The 15753-nt window shown below is 39.1% G+C and overlaps 1 protein-coding gene across 4 annotated transcripts in view; it reads right to left on the bottom strand.

Annotated features, from left to right (window-relative positions):
* The window catches only part of LOC136827873 (heat shock 70 kDa protein 14-like), a 609863-nt gene that overhangs the window by 66092 nt on the left and 528018 nt on the right, over positions 1–15753 (bottom strand). The gene's annotated exons all lie outside the window — the stretch shown is intronic.

Below are 15753 nucleotides of genomic sequence, written 5' to 3'. Positions count from 1 at the left end.
CTCTGTTCTCCTTTCCTGGAAAAGGATTTTGCAATTCTAGCCTTCTCTCTTCAGATTGTCTTGCTTTGAAGATTTTCCTCTGTTCTCCTTTTCCTGGAAAAGGATTTGCAGCCCTCTAGCCTTCTCTTGAGATTGTCTTGCTTTGAAGATTTTCCTCTGTTCTCCTTTCCTGGAAAAGGATTTGCAGCCCTCTAGCCTTCTCTTGAGATTGTCTTGCTTTGAAGATTTTCCTCTGTTCTCCTTTCCCTGGAAAAGGATTTGCAGCCCTCTAGCCTTCTCTTGAGATTGTCTTGCTTTGAAGATTTTCCTCTGTTCTCCTTTCCCTGGAAAAGGATTTGCAGCCCTCTAGCCTTCTCTTCATATTCTCTTGCTTTGAAGATTTTCCTCTGTTCTCCTTCCCCTGGAAAAGGATTTGCAGCCCTCTAGCCTTCTCTTGAGATTGTCTTGCTTTGAAGATTTTCCTCTGTTCTCCTTTCCCTGGAAAAGGATTTGCAGCCCTCAGCCTTCTCTTGAGATTGTCTTGCTTTGAAGATTTTCCTCTGTTCTCCTCCTTCCCTGGAAAAGGATTTGCAGCCCTCTAGCCTTCTCTTCATATTATCTTGCTTTGAAAGATTTTGTCTTGCTTTTGAAAAGATTTTAGCCTTCTCTTCAAGATTGTCTTGCTGAAGATTTTCTCCTTTTCCTGGAAAAGGATTTGCAGCCCTCTAGCCTTCTCTTGAGATTGTCTTGCTTTGAAGATTTTCCTCTGTTCTCCTTTCCCTGGAAAAGGATTTGCAGCCCTCTAGCCTTCTCTTCAGATTGTCTTGCTTTGAAGATTTTCCTCTGTTCTCCTTTCCCTGGAAAAGGATTTGCAGCCCTCTAGCCTTCTCTTCAGATTGTCTTGCTTTGAAGATTTTCCTCTGTTCTCCTTCTCCTGGAAAAGGATTTGCAGCCCTCTAGCCTTCTCTTCAGATTGTCTTGCTTTGAAGATTTTCCTCTGTTCTCCTTCCCCTGGAAAAGGATTTGCAGCCCTCTAGCCTTCTCTTCAGATTGTCTTGCTTTGAAGATTTTCCTCTGTTCTCCTTTCCCTGGAAAAGGATTTGCAGCCCTCTAGCCTTCTCTTGAGATTGTCTTTTTTGAAGATTTTCCTCTGTTCTTATTTTTCCTGGAAAAGGATTTGCAGCCCTCTAGCCTTCTCTTGAGATTGTCTTGCTTTGAAGATTTTCCTCTGTTCTCCTTTCCCTGGAAAAGGATTTGCAGCCCTCTAGCCTTCTCTTGAGATTGTCTTCTTTGAAGATTTTCCTCTGTTCTATTTCCCTGAAAAGGATTTGCAGCCCTCTAGCCTTTTCTTGAGATTGTCTTGCTTTGAAGATTTTCCTCTGTTCTCCTTTCCCTGAAATCTTTTGCAGCCCTCTAGCCTTCCTTGAGATTGTCTTGCTTTGAAGATTTTCTACTCCCTCCTTTCCCTGGAAAAGGATTTGCTCCCCTCTCATAGATTCTCTTCCCCCTGTCTCCTTTGAAGATTTGCAGCCCCCTGTTCTTTTATTTCCTCTGGAAAAGGATTAAATGCAGCCCTCTAGCCCTTCTCTTGAGATTGTCTTGTTTGAAGATTTTCCTCGTTGTTCTCCTTTCCTGGAAAAGGATTTGCAGCCTCGTTAGTTACAATTTAAAGTCTTGAGATTGTCTTCATTTTAAAAAGATTTTCTCTGTTCTCCTTTCCTCCTGAAAAGGATTAATAGCCATCTTGGTCTTTGAGATTGTCTTGTTTGAAAATTGTCTCTGTAACTCCTTTCCTGAAAAATTTGCCTTCCATGTTTCTTCAGGATTGTATTTATAGACATGATTTTCTAAAACTTTCTTTTCTGATTAAAATTATTTTACATTTTAAAATTAACATTTTAAAAATTGTTTGTTTAATTTTTTTATTTTTTTGGGGTTCATGAAAAAGGGCAAACAGCGTAATGAAATATTCTTAAAAATGTCTCTTTGATGATTTGGACTCTGTAAGATCATTTTAAGGATTTTGCTGAGAGAGAGTCTTAGGCAAAACTAATAGATTTGTCTTCTGTTAACAAATTCTCTGAAATAGTTTTTCCTTAAATTAATTTAAATTTTTCGAATAGCATCTCTCAACAAAATTCGTAAGGTATTTTCTGTTCATGGTAAATATTTCTTCCTAATAAGATTTTAAAATCGTTTTATTTAATTCTGTCTTGCTTAAAAACGACAGTATTTTCTGCAAATCCAAAAGGATTTAAAGAACCTCATATTTTATATAAATGTCTTTCGGGTTTGAAGCATTTTTCTTTTTAATTACAAGAAAATAAGCCTTTTTCTAAAGCCCGCAAAATACCAGATTTTATTTGTTTTGAAGGGTTTTGGGGTTCAATTTAATGAGAATGAAGAGATCTTTTTTAAAAGGGTGCCCTTAAAGCGCGTTATATAATTGTTAAATTTTAATTTAGAAACTTTGTTATGTTTTAGAAAAGGATTTGCAGCTTAGATAGAAAAGTTTCTTAGATTGTTATGTATTTGAAGATTTACGTGAGTTTTGGGCTAGAGTTATTTTTAGTTGCATTAATTCCTGTAATTCAATTTAAGTAGCGTTTATAGACAATACAGTTATGAAATTGTAATTGCTGAACCAAGATTTAATTGCTGTTTTTTGATGACAACTCTTTTTGCAGGTTCTAGACTGAGAAATTGTCTTGTACCTTTAAGATTTACCATTTTTCATCCTTTAAATAATGTTGCAGCCCTAGCCTAAGATATTAAGATTGTCTTTTTTTTAAAGATTTAGCCTAAACTGTTAATTTTATAATAAAAGCAATTAATTTTTTTTTTCCATTTTCCTGCAAAGGATATCATGATAATATTGTTTGATAGAAATTGACTTGAGAAAATTTGCCTAAAGTTTTTATCGTCCAGAATAAGCTGATGTTGGCTTTATCCAGCCTTAACCTTAGAATTATATATTTAATTTCAGTAAGTTTTGAACAATTTCTGAAAAATTGAAGTTGAATGTCTACTTCAGTTGTTAGGTTAAAGCTTTTTTTCAATAAAGTTTCAACTAATTATGCAGACAATAAGCCTAATTTTAGATTTCTCGTTTTTGAAGTGTTCACTATTGGTGATTTTTAAAAGAATCAATATAGTTAATTTAGTCTTTACTGGATATCTTGACTTTGAATAAATATAGATATTTATAGACAGTCCAAAAAACTTTGATTAGTACCTGTAAACTAAGCCTAAGTTTGAGATTGTCGGTTTTTTAAATTGATTAATTTTTGGCAATTTTGAAAGTTTTTAACAATTCATCTTGAGATAATCTTGAGATTGTTGGTCTTGTCGTATATCAATAATTAAATTCGTTTGTCCTTATAACGTAAAAAGGATTGAATGTTTCCGTAAACTAATAAAGTTGCCAAGTTGATTTAATATTAAAGCTATTTTATTTTTTTTTATTATTTTAGTTATTTTTCCATATAATCCATGTCTAGTGTAGGCTTGAGAGGAAATAGTTAAATACGACGTCACTAAAAAACTAGTACAGAAAGATCCTATTAAATGTCTTCAGTTTAGACTGAGGTAAATATGACATGTAAACTGTAAGTTCAGATTTTGTTATAACCAGTTCTGCTAAATTTCTGATTGAAAATGTTCGATTATATTCAATAAACTAAATGTTATCATATTTTTTGGAATCCAGCATGAATTTTAAATATGATGAATAAAACCAATGTTTTAAATTCTTAATGAAGTGAATGTAAAATTGACTTTATCATTAATAAAGGTTCTGCTAAAACAATTTGATTATATTCCATAAATTATTTTACATTTGAATATTTTTTACGTATTTATTTTAAATCGTTATGGGTGTCACATCTCTTTATGATTAAAGTGTCAGATTTTAGACCTTATAAACAATTTCTTTCCATTAAAATTGCTGCGTATGTACTTTATTTTGTATAAAGATGGCTGGATTAAATATCCACGTAATGAAATGGATAAAATTGTTAAGATAATAGGATTAGATTGCGTCAAGTATTTTGAAGATTTATCATGACAACAAGGCTGTCCTGAAAGTTTACCAGCCTTAGCCTATTTCTTTCTTGAGATTGTCCGACGTTGGATTTACCCATTGTCTTTTGTCGATGGTGTGCAATTTGTTCTAATTATCGTATTTGAGATTGTCGGGTATGTAATTTTGCTCAGGCATTATAGTGGTAATCATATTCCTGGTTTTGGGTTGGCAGTTCCTGGGACAAATTCGGATGTTGAGATTGTATATTCATCATTCCATTAATTAATCCAGTTAGTGGAAAAGTTTGATTCAACTAAGTTCTTCCTTAATAAAACACCTTGTCTTTCAGGTTTTCCTCTGTCCTACATCTAAAATTAACATTTAAAGCTGGGTTGGATTTTAATCATTTGAAGATTTTCTCTGTTCTCCTTTCCCTGCAAAAAGGATTTGCAGCCTATAGCCTCTTTGAGATTGTCTTATTTAAATTTTCATGGGCATATATTTCAGCTGTAACAAAAATATAAATGCCATAAAACCTTAATTAATTGAGTATTTCACTGTTAACAAATTCTCGTATGCATTGTCTTTTTGAAGATTTTCCTCATGTTCCTTCCTGGAAAAGGATTTGCAGCTTACTTAAGGTACTTCTTGAGATTGTATATTGCTTTAAGCATTTTGAATAGCCTAAGGTTTCCTGTAAAATTTTATAAGTTCAGACTGAATCTTTGAGATTGTCTTGTTTGAAAGATTTTTTGTGAGTTTTCTTAAAAATAAACAGAAATTAGCCTTTCACTAAGATTGTCCTTTTGAACCATTTTCCTCTGTTCACTTTCCTGAAAAGGATTTGCAATTTTCTAGCCTTCTATGGAGATTGTATTCTTGTTTTGAAGATTTTCTCTGATTCCTTTCCCTGAAAGATTTGCGCATAGTGTTTCTAGCCTTCAAAATCTTGAGATTGTCTTGCTCTTTTAAAGATTAAGTCTCTGTTCTCCTTTCCCTGAAAAGGATTTTGCAGCCTTATAAATTCTCTTGAGATTGTCTTGCTTTCACAATTTGACCTCTGTTCTGTTTCCTGGACAAAATTTGCAGCCATCTAGCCTTCTCTTGAGATTGTCTTGCATTTGAAGATTTTCCTCTGTTCTCCCTTTCCCTGGAAAAGGATTTGCAGCCCTCTGGCCTTCTTTGTTATTTCTTGCTTTGAAGATTTTTCTGTTCTCCTTTCCCTGGAAAAGGATTTTGATTGTTTTAGCCTTTTCTTGAGATTGTCTTGCTTTGAAGATTTTCCTCACAATTCTCTCTTCCCTGAAAAGGATTTGCAGCCCTCTAGCCTTCTCTTGAGATTGTTTCCTTGAAGTTTTCTCTGTTCTCCTTTCCTGAAAGGATTTGCAGCCCCTTGCAGTTTGAGATTGTCTTGCTTAAATATTTTCCTCTATTCTCCTTTCCTGGGAAAAGTAATTTATGTATTTCTTGAGATTGTCTTGGTTCATTTTCCAGGCGATTTCGCTTGAAAAGAATTTGCAGCCATTTGCCTTCAGTTGGAGATTGTCTTTTCTTTGAAGTGATTGGACCTCCCACTTTCCTTTCCTGAAGGTCAGTTGATGTCGTGCAGTGGTCTTAGCCTTCTCTTGAGATTGGACTGCTTTGAAGATTTTCCTCTTTCTCCTTTTATGAATAATTTTGCAGTTTTATTATGTGGAGTTGATAATCTTGAGATTCGTTCACTAACCTTTCCAATAAATAAAAGTGTCAGTCTTGCAAAATTTTCCTGTTTGTTCTCCTTTCCTGGGAAAGGATTTGCAGCCCTCTAGCCTTGTTTCTTGTTTTGTCTTGTTATACAAGATTTTTAGCCTATAAGTATGGAACCTTTCCTGGAATGGTTGCAGCCCTCTTTTAGTTTACTGTCTTGTTTGAAGATTTTCCTGTTCTCTTTCCACAAGTGTCAGATTTGCAGTATACACTTGAGACAGTCTTGATTCAGTATAGATTTTCCAACTGTTCCTCTTTCCCCGGAAAATTATCATTGTTTTTGCGATGCCACCATTTTAGATATCTTCTCATATGGTGTCAAGTCTTTGAATGTGAATGTAAGTACAGGTTGTTCTCCTTTCCTGGATGTAATGTATTAGAAAATATTCAAGTGCTTCTCTTAATATTCAGTCTTACTTATGAAGCCAGATTCCTCTGTGTCCATTAGTTGGAAATTGTGTGCAGCACTCCAGCCTGCATTTAACATCTGCGCATTTGGTTATCGTAGACAGTTAGGCAACAGGATCTTCCTTCCTGGAGGTAAATATTTTGACATGTAGCACTGTACAAAGGGCTGTTCTTCAAGTTCTAAGCATTGCTTTTTTAGATTCTTTCTGTTGCTCAATTTTTCCTAATGGTATAAAGAGTGTCGTGTTCTGCGCCTTCGTATCTAGCCACCTCTTATATTACCTTGCTCAGTTATGTTTTAATGACACTTCTTCCTGAGTTTATGGTTTTCCTCCTCTCTTTCATTATCTTCCCTCCTCCCTTGCTTAGGGTATATTACTCATTCATTCCATAATCTCCCAAGTGATTTCCTCCCCTCTACACCTTCTTCTTCACCTTGTCTTTGTTTTTGAAGATTTTCATCTGTTCTCCTCTCCTGATCAGATTTGCACATTCCAGCCTCTGCTCTTGAGACATATCTTTATTCTTTGAAGATTTTCCCTGTTTCCTCCCGGAAAATATAAATTTTTAAAGCGTATCAGCCTTCTTATTCTAGTAAATTTCTTGCAAAATTGAAGACTTTTTCTCTGTTCTCCTTCCCTGAAAATCTTTGCAGCTCCTCTAGCCTTCTCATCTTGAGATTGTCTCATTTTTAGTAAGTTTTCAGTATTTCAGACTGGTTTCCTGGAAAAGAATGCAGTTCTTAATCCTGATTGGTCTCTCTTAAAATTTTTTCCTGAAAAGGATTTGCAGTAACCTTTTCCTTCATATTGTCTTGCTTTATATTTTTTTTTCCGACTGTTCTCCTTCTAAGTCGACTAAAATTTGCAGTCTAGCCTTCTCTTGAGATTGTCTTGCTTTTGAAGATTTTCCTCTGTTCTCTTTCCCTGAAAAGGATTTGCAGCCCTCTAGCCTTCTCTTGAGATTGTCTTGCTTTGAAGATTTTCCTCTGTTCTCCTTTCCCTGAAAGGATTTGCAGCCCTCTAGCCTTCTCTTGATATTGTCTTGCTTTGAAGATTTTCCTCTGTTCTCCTTTCCTGAAAAGGATTTGCAGCCCTCTAGCCTTCTCTTGAGATTGTCTTGCTTTGAAGATTTTCCTCTGTTCTCCTTCTCCTGGAAAAGGATTTGCAGCCCTCTAGCCTTCTCTTGAGATTGTCTTGCTTTGAAGATTTTCCTCTGTTCTCCTTTCCCTGGAAAAGGATTTGCAGCCCTCTAGCCTTCTCTTCAGATTGTCTTGCTTTGAAGATTTTCCTCTGTTCTCCTTTCCCTGGAAAAGGATTTGCAGCCCTCTAGCCTTCTCTTGAGATTGTCTTGCTTTGAAGATTTTCCTCTGTTCTCCTTTCCTGGAAAGGATTTGCAGCCCTCTAGCCTTCTCTTCATATTCTCTTGCTTTGAAGATTTTCCTCTGTTCTCCTTCTCCTGGAAAAGGATTTGCAGCCCTCTAGCCTTCTCTTCATATTGTCTTGCTTTGAAGATTTTCCTCTGTTCTCCTTTCCCTGGAAAAGGATTTGCAGCCCTCTAGCCTTCTCTTCATATTGTCTTGCTTTGAAGATTTTCCTCTGTTCTCCTTTCCCTGGAAAAGGATTTGCAGCCCTCTAGCCTTCTCTTCATATTCTCTTGCTTTGAAGATTTTCCTCTGTTCTCCTTCTCCTGGAAAAGGATTTGCAGCCCTCTAGCCTTCTCTTGAGATTGTCTTGCTTTGAAGATTTTCCTCTGTTCTCCTTCCCCTGGAAAAGGATTTGCAGCCCTCTAGCCTTCTCTTGAGATTGTCTTGCTTTGAAGATTTTCCTCTGTTCTCCTTTCCCTGGAAAAGGATTTGCAGCCCTCTAGCCTTCTCTTCAGATTGTCTTGCTTTGAAGATTTTCCTCTGTTCTCCTTTCCTGGAAAAGGATTTGCAGCCCTCTAGCCTTCTCTTCAGATTGTCTTGCTTTGAAGATTTTCCTCTGTTCTCCTTCTCCTGGAAAAGGATTTGCAGCCCTCTAGCCTTCTCTTCATATTCTCTTGCTTTGAAGATTTTCCTCTGTTCTCCTTCTCCTGGAAAAGGATTTGCAGCCCTCTAGCCTTCTCTTCATATTCTCTTGCTTTGAAGATTTTCCTCTGTTCTCCTTCTCCTGGAAAAGGATTTGCAGCCCTCTAGCCTTCTCTTCAGATTGTCTTGCTTTGAAGATTTTCCTCTGTTCTCCTTCTCCTGGAAAAGGATTTGCAGCCCTCTAGCCTTCTCTTCAGATTGTCTTGCTTTGAAGATTTTCCTCTGTTCTCCTTTCCCTGGAAAAGGATTTGCAGCCCTCTAGCCTTCTCTTCAGATTGTCTTGCTTTGAAGATTTTCCTCTGTTCTCCTTTCCCTGGAAAAGGATTTGCAGCCCTCTAGCCTTCTCTTCAGATTGTCTTGCTTTGAAGATTTTCCTCTGTTCTCCTTTCCCTGGAAAAGGATTTGCAGCCCTCTAGCCTTCTCTTGATATTGTCTTGCTTTGAAGATTTTCCTCTGTTCTCCTTTCCTGGAAAAGGATTTGCAGCCCTCTAGCCTTCTCTTCAGATTGTCTTGCTTTGAAGATTTTCCTCTGTTCTCTTTTCCCTGGAAAAGGATTTGCAGCCCTCTAGCCTTCTCTTCAGATTGTCTTGCTTTGAAGATTTTCCTCTGTTCTCCTTTCCCTGGAAAAGGATTTGCAGCCCTCTAGCCTTCTCTTCAGATTGTCTTGCTTTGAAGATTTTCCTCTGTTCTCCTTTCCCTGGAAAAGGATTTGCAGCCCTCTAGCCTTCTCTTCAGATTGTCTTGCTTTGAAGATTTTCCTCTGTTCTCCTTTCCCTGGAAAAGGATTTGCAGCCCTCTAGCCTTCTCTTCAGATTGTCTTGCTTTGAAGATTTTCCTCTGTTCTCCTTCTCCTGGAAAAGGATTTGCAGCCCTCTAGCCTTCTCTTCAGATTGTCTTGCTTGGAAAGATTTTCCTCTGTTCTCCTTCTCCTGGAGCCTTCTTTGCAGAGCCTTCTCTTCATATTGTCTTGCTTTGAAGATTTTCCTCTGTTCTCCTTTCCTGGAAAAGGATTTGCAGCCCTCTAGCCTTCTCTTGCTTTGAAGATTTCCTCTGTTCTCCTTGCTTTGCAGCCCTCTAGCCTTCTCTTCAGATTGTCTTTTTCCTCTGATTTTCTCCTTCTCCTTTCTGGAAAGGATTTTGCAGCCCTCAGCCTTCTCTTCAGATTGTCTTGCTTTGAAGATTTTCCTCTGTTCTCCTTTCCTGGAAAGATTTGCAGCCCTCTAGCCTTCTCTTCAGATTGTCTTGCTTTGAAGATTTTCCTCTGTTCTCCTTTCTTCCTGGAAAAGGATTTGCAGCCCTCTAGCCTTTTCTTCAGATTGTCTTTTCTTTCTCTTTCTTCCATCTAGCCTTCTCTTCAGATTTTTCTTCCATCTGACTTTGTTCTCTTCTATTCTGAAAAGGATTTGCAGCCCTCTAGCCTTCTCTTCAGATTGTCTTGCTTTGAAGATTTTCCTCTTTCTTCCTTCCCCTTTTGCAGCCCTCTAGCCTTCTCTTCATATTGTCTTGCTTTCTTCCCTCTGTTCTCCTTTCTGGAAAACTTGAAAAGGATTTTGCAGCCCTCTAGCCTTCTCTTCAGATTGTCTTGCTTTGAAGATTTTCCTCTGTTCTCCTTTCCATCTGATTTGCAGCCCTCTAGCCTTCTCTTTGATTGTCTTGCTTTGAAGATTTTCCTCTGTTCTTCTCTGGAAAAGGATTTTCCCTCTCCTTCTCTTTTCCATCTGAAAAGGATTTGCAGCCCTCTTTCTTTCTTTCTTCCAGATTCCACCCATATTCTCTTCTTTGAAGATTTCTCTTTCTTCTCTGAAAGGATTTGCAGCCCTCTAGCCTTCTCTTCCTTTCTTGCATTTGACTTTCCACCCTCTCTTCATATTCCTTTCTTCCATCTGAAAAGGATTTGCAGCCCTCTAGCCTTCTCTTCATATTCTCTTGCTTTGAACTTTTTCCTCTGTCTTCTCTTTTTCCCTGGAAAAGGATTTGCAGCCCTCTAGCCTTCTCTTCATATTCTCTTTCTTTTGACTTTCCAGATTTTTCTCTGTTCTCCTTTTGAAAGACTTTTTGCCTTCCTCTTTCTTCCATTCTTTCCTGAGATTCTCTTGCTTTGAAAGATTTTTCATTTTCTCCTTTCCTTTGGAAAAGGCCCCCTCTTCTTATCTTCAGATTTCTTGCTTTCCATCTGACTTTCCACCCACTCTTCATATTCTCTTTCTTCCATCTGTTGACTTCCCTGGAAAAGGATTTGCAGCCCTTCTATTCCTTCTCTTCCATCTGACTTTGTCTTTGCTTTATTTCTGAAAAAAGATTTCCCTCTGACTTCTCCTTTCCTCTTGGATATTCTCTTTCTTCCATCTGATTTGCCAGCCCCCCTTCTCTTCATATTTCTTCTTTGAAGATTTCTCTGTTCTCCTTTCTCCTGACTTTGCAGCCCTCACCCTCTTTGAAGATTTTCCTCTGTTCTCCTTTCCACCCCCTGGAAAATATTCTCTTTCTTCCATCTGATTTGCAGCCCTCTAGCCTTCTCTTCATATTCTCTTTTGTCTTCTTTCTTTGAAGATTTTTCCTCTGTTCTCCTTTCCTGGAAAGGATTTGCAGCCACTAGCCTTCTCTTAGATTGTCTTTCTTTGAAGATTTTCTTCTCTTTTCTTCTATTCTCTTTCTTCCATCTGACTTTTCATAGCCCTCTAGCCTTCTCTTCAGATTGTCTTGCTTTGAAGATTTTCCTCTGTTCTCCTTTTCCTGGAAAAGGATTTGCAGCCCTCTAGCCTTCTCTTCAGATTGTCTTGCTTTGAAGATTTTCCTCTGTTCTCCTTCAGCCCTGGAAAAGGATTTGCAGCCCTCTTTCCATCTGACTTTCCAGCCCTTCTTCTTGAGATTGTCTTGCTTTTGAAGATTTTCCTCTGTTCTCTTTTTCCATCCTTTTTGCAGCCCCTTCTAGCCTTCTCTTCAGATTGTCTTGCTTCATAAGATTTTCCTCTGTTCTCCTTCCCCTGGAAAAAAGGATTTGCATTCTAGCCTTCTCTTTCCAGATTGTCTTGCTCTTTGAAGATTTTCCTCTATAAATTCTCCATTCTAAATTCTGACTTTTCAGCCCTGGAAGCCTTCTCTTCATTGTCTTGCTTTCCCATTTTCCTCTGTTCTCCTTCTCTGGAAAGGATTTCAGCCCTCTCTTCTCTCTTGCTTTGAAGATTTTCCTCTGTTCTCCATATTTTCCCTGGAAAAGATTTGCAGCCCTCTAGCCTTTCTTTTCAGATTGTCTTGCTTTGAAGATTTTCCTCTGTTCTCTCTTTTTCCCTGGAAAAGATTTGCAGCCCTCTAGCCTTCTCTTGAGATTGTCTTTTTGAAGATTTTCCTCTGTTTCTCCTTTCACTTTGGAAAAGGTATTTTTCTAGCCTTCTCTTCAGATTGTCTTGCTTTGAAGATTTTCCTCTGTTCTCCCTTTCCCTGGAAAAGGATTTGCAGCCATCTAGCCTTCTCTTGAGATTGTCTTGCTTTGAATATTTTCTCTTCTCTTCCCTCTGACTTTCCAGATCTTTCAGATTCTTTCTTCCTCTGAAAGGATTTTCCACTAGCCTTCATATTCTCTTTCTTGCCTTTCTCTTCCTTATTCTCTTGCCCCTGAAGCCCTTAGCCTTCTCTTCATATTCTCTTCCTTTCCTTCCCCTGGAAAAGGATTTGCAGCCCTCTAGCCTTCTCTTTCAGATTGTCTTGCTTTGGAAAAAGATTTTCTTTCTCTGTTCTCCTTCCCTGGAAAAGGATTTGCAGCCCTCTAGCCTTCTCTTCATATTGTCTTGCTGACTTTGAAGATTTTCCTCTGTTCTCCTTTTCCCTGGAAAGGATTTGCATTCCTTTCTAGCCTTCTCTTTCAGATTGTCTTGCTTTGAAGATTTTCCTCTGTTCTCCTTTCCTGGAAAGGATTTGCAGCCCTCTAGCCTTCTCTTCATTCTCTGTCTTGCTTTGAAGATTTTCCTCTGTTCTCCTTTTCCTGGAAAGGATTTGCAGCCCTCTCAGCCTTCTCTTCAGATTGTCTTGCTTTCAGATTTTCCTCTGTTCTCCTCCTCCTTCCCCTGGAAAAGGATTTGCAGCCCTCTAGCCTTCTCTTCATATTCTCTTGCTTTGAAGATTTTCCTCTGTTCTCCTTCTCCTGGAAAAGGATTTGCAGCCCTCTAGCCTTCTCTTCATATTCTCTTGCTTTGAAGATTTTCTCTGTTCTCCTTTCCTGGAAAGGATTTGCAGCCCTCTAGCCTTCTCTTCAGATTGTCTTGCTTTGAAGATTTTCCTCTGTTCTCCTTTCCTGGAAAAGGATTTGCAGCCCTCTAGCCTTCTCTTGAGATTGTCTTCTCCTTTCCTTTAAAGATTTTCTTGAGATTTCTCTGTTCTCCTCTTTCTCCTTTGGAAAGGATTTGCAGCCCTCTAGCCTTCTCTTCAGATTGTCTTGCTTTGAAGATTTTCCTCTGTTCTCCTTTCCCTGGAAAAGGATTTGCAGCCCTCTAGCCTTCTCTTGAGATTGTCTTGCTTTGAAGAGATTTCTCCTTTCTCTGAAAAGGATTTTGCAGCCCTCTTTCTCTTGGATTGTCTTGCTTTGAAGATTTTCCTCTGCCCTTTCCTGGAAAGGATTTGCAGCCCTCCCTTCTCTTGAGATTGTCTTGCTTTGAAGATTTTCCTCTGTTCTCCTTTTCCTGGAAAAGGATTTGCAGCCCTCTAGCCTTCTCTTGAGATTGTCTTGCTTTGAAGATTTTCCTCTGTTCTCCTTTCCTGGAAAGGATTTGCAGCCCTCTAGCCTTCTCTTGAGATTGTCTTGCTTTGAAGATTTTCCTCTGTTCTCCTTTCCCTGGAAAGGATTTTGCAGCCCTCTAGCCTTCTCTTCAGATTGTCTTGCTTTGAAGATTTTCCTCTGTTCTCCTTTCCCTTTGCAGCCCTCTAGCCTTCTCTTCATATTGTCTTTGCATGAAGAGATTTTCCTCTGTTCTCCTTTCCCTGGAAAAGGATTTGCAGCCCTCTAGCCTTCTCTTCAGATTGTCTTGCTTTGAAATTTTCCTCTGTTTTCCTCTGTTCTCCTTTCCCTTGCTTTGAAATTTTCCTCTGTTTGCAGATTTGCAGCCCTCTAGCCTTCTCTTGAGATTGTCTTGCTTTGAAGATTTTCCTCTGTTCTCCTTTCCTGGAAAAGGATTTGCAGCCCTCTAGCCTTCTCTTGAGATTGTCTTGCTTTGAAGATTTTCCTCTGTTCTCCTTTCCCTGGAAAGGATTTGCAGCCCTCTAGCCTTCTCTTCAGATTGTCTTGCTTTGAAGATTTTCCTCTGTTCTCCTTTCCTGGAAAAGGATTTGCAGCCCTCTAGCCTTCTCTTGAGATTGTCTTGCTTTGAAGATTTTCCTCTGTTCTCTTTTCCTGGAAAAGGATTTGCAGCCCTCTAGCCTTCTCTTGAGATTGTCTTGCTTTGAAGATTTTCCTCTGTTCTCCTTTCCCTGGAAAAAAGTTTGCAGCCCTCTAGCCTTCTCTTGAGATTGTCTTGCTTTGAAGATTTTCCTCTGTTCTCCTTTCCTGGAAAAGGATTTGCAGCCCTCTAGCCTTCTCTTCAGATTGTCTTGCTTTGAAGATTTTCCTCTGTTCTCCTTTCCTGGAAAAGGATTTGCAGCCCTCTAGCCTTCTCTTGAGATTGTCTTGCTTTGAAGATTTTCCTCTGTTCTCCTTTCCTGGAAAAGGATTTGCAGCCCTCTAGCCTTCTCTTCAGATTGTCTTGCTTTGAAGATTTTCCTCTGTTCTCCTTTTCCTGGAAAGGATTTGCAGCCCTCTAGCCTTCTCTTCAGATTGTCTTGCTTTGAAGATTTTCCTCTGTTCTCCTTTCCCTGGAAAAGGATTTGCAGCCCTCTAGCCTTCTCTTCAGATTGTCTTGCTTTGAAGATTTTCCTCTGTTCTCCTTTCCCTGGAAAAGGATTTGCAGCCCTCTAGCCTTCTCTTCATATTGTCTTGCTTTGAAGATTTTCCTCTGTTCTCCTTTCCCTGGAAAAGGATTTGCAGCCCTCTAGCCTTCTCTTCAGATTGTCTTGCTTTGAAGATTTTCCTCTGTTCTCCTTCTCCTGGAAAAGGATTTGCAGCCCTCTAGCCTTCTCTTCAGATTGTCTTGCTTTGAAGATTTTCCTCTGTTCTCCTTTCCCTGGAAAAGGATTTGCAGCCCTCTAGCCTTCTCTTCAGATTGTCTTGCTTTGAAGATTTTCCTCTGTTCTCCTTTTCCTGGAAAAGGATTTGCAGCCCTCTAGCCTTCTCTTGAGATTGTCTTGCTTTGAAGATTTTCCTCTGTTCTCCTTTCCCTGGAAAGGATTTGCAGCCCTCTAGCCTTCTCTTCAGATTGTCTTGCTTTCAATAAAGATTTTCCTCTGTTCTCCTTTCCTGGAAAAGGATTTGCAGCCCTCTAGCCTTCTCTTGAGATTGTCTTGCTTTGAAGATTTTCCTCTGTTCTCCTTTCCCTGGAAAAGGATTTGCAGCCCTCTAGCCTTCTCTTGAGATTGTCTTGCTTTGAAGATTTTCCTCTGTTCTCCTTCCCCTGGAAAAGGATTTGCAGCCCTCTAGCCTTCTCTTGAGATTGTCTTGCTTTGAAGATTTTCCTCTGTTCTCCTTTCCCTGGAAAAGGATTTGCAGCCCTCTAGCCTTCTCTTGAGATTGTCTTGCTTTGAAGATTTTCCTCTGTTCTCCTTTCCCTGGAAAAGGATTTGCAGCCCTCTAGCCTTCTCTTGAGATTGTCTTGCTTTGAAGATTTTCCTCTGTTCTCCTTTCCCTGGAAAAGGATTTGCAGCCCTCTAGCCTTCTCTTCATATTGTCTTGCTTTGAAGATTTTCCTCTGTTCTCCTTTCCCTGGAAAAGGATTTGCAGCCCTCTAGCCTTCTCTTGAGATTGTCTTGCTTTGAAGATTTTCCTCTGTTCTCCTTTCCCTGGAAAAGGATTTGCAGCCCTCTAGCCTTCTCTTGAGATTGTCTTGCTTTGAAGATTTTCCTCTGTTCTCCTTTCCCTGGAAAAGGATTTGCAGCCCTCTAGCCTTCTCTTCAGATTGTCTTGCTTTGAAGATTTTCCTCTGTTCTCCTTCTCCTGGAAAAGGATTTGCAGCCCTCTAGCCTTCTCTTCAGATTGTCTTGCTTTGAAGATTTTCCTCTGTTCTCCTTTCCTGGAAAAGGATTTGCAGCCCTCTAGCCTTCTCTTCAGATTGTCTTGCTTTGAAAGATTTTCCTCTGTTCTCCTTTCCTGAAAAGGATTTGCAGCCCTCTAGCCTTCTCTTCAGATTGTCTTGCTTTTGAAAGATTTTCCTCTGTTCTCCTTTTCCCTGGAAAAGGATTTGCAGCCCTCTAGCCTTCTCTTCTATTGTCTTGCTTTAAAAGATTTTCCTCTGTTCTCCTTTCCCTGGAAAAGGATTTGCAGCCCTCTAGCCTTCTCTTTCAATTGTCTTGATTTGAAGATTTTCCTCTGTTCTGCAGCCCTTTCCCTGTGTTCTAAGTTGCAGCCCCTCTAGCCTTCTCTTGAGATTGTCTTGCTTTGAAGATTTTCCTC

The sequence above is a fragment of the Macrobrachium rosenbergii genome, chromosome 42 (genome assembly GCF_040412425.1).
Source record: "Macrobrachium rosenbergii isolate ZJJX-2024 chromosome 42, ASM4041242v1, whole genome shotgun sequence".
Taxonomy (NCBI): domain Eukaryota; kingdom Metazoa; phylum Arthropoda; class Malacostraca; order Decapoda; family Palaemonidae; genus Macrobrachium; species Macrobrachium rosenbergii.
This window is presented reverse-complemented; position numbering and strand designations above follow the sequence as displayed.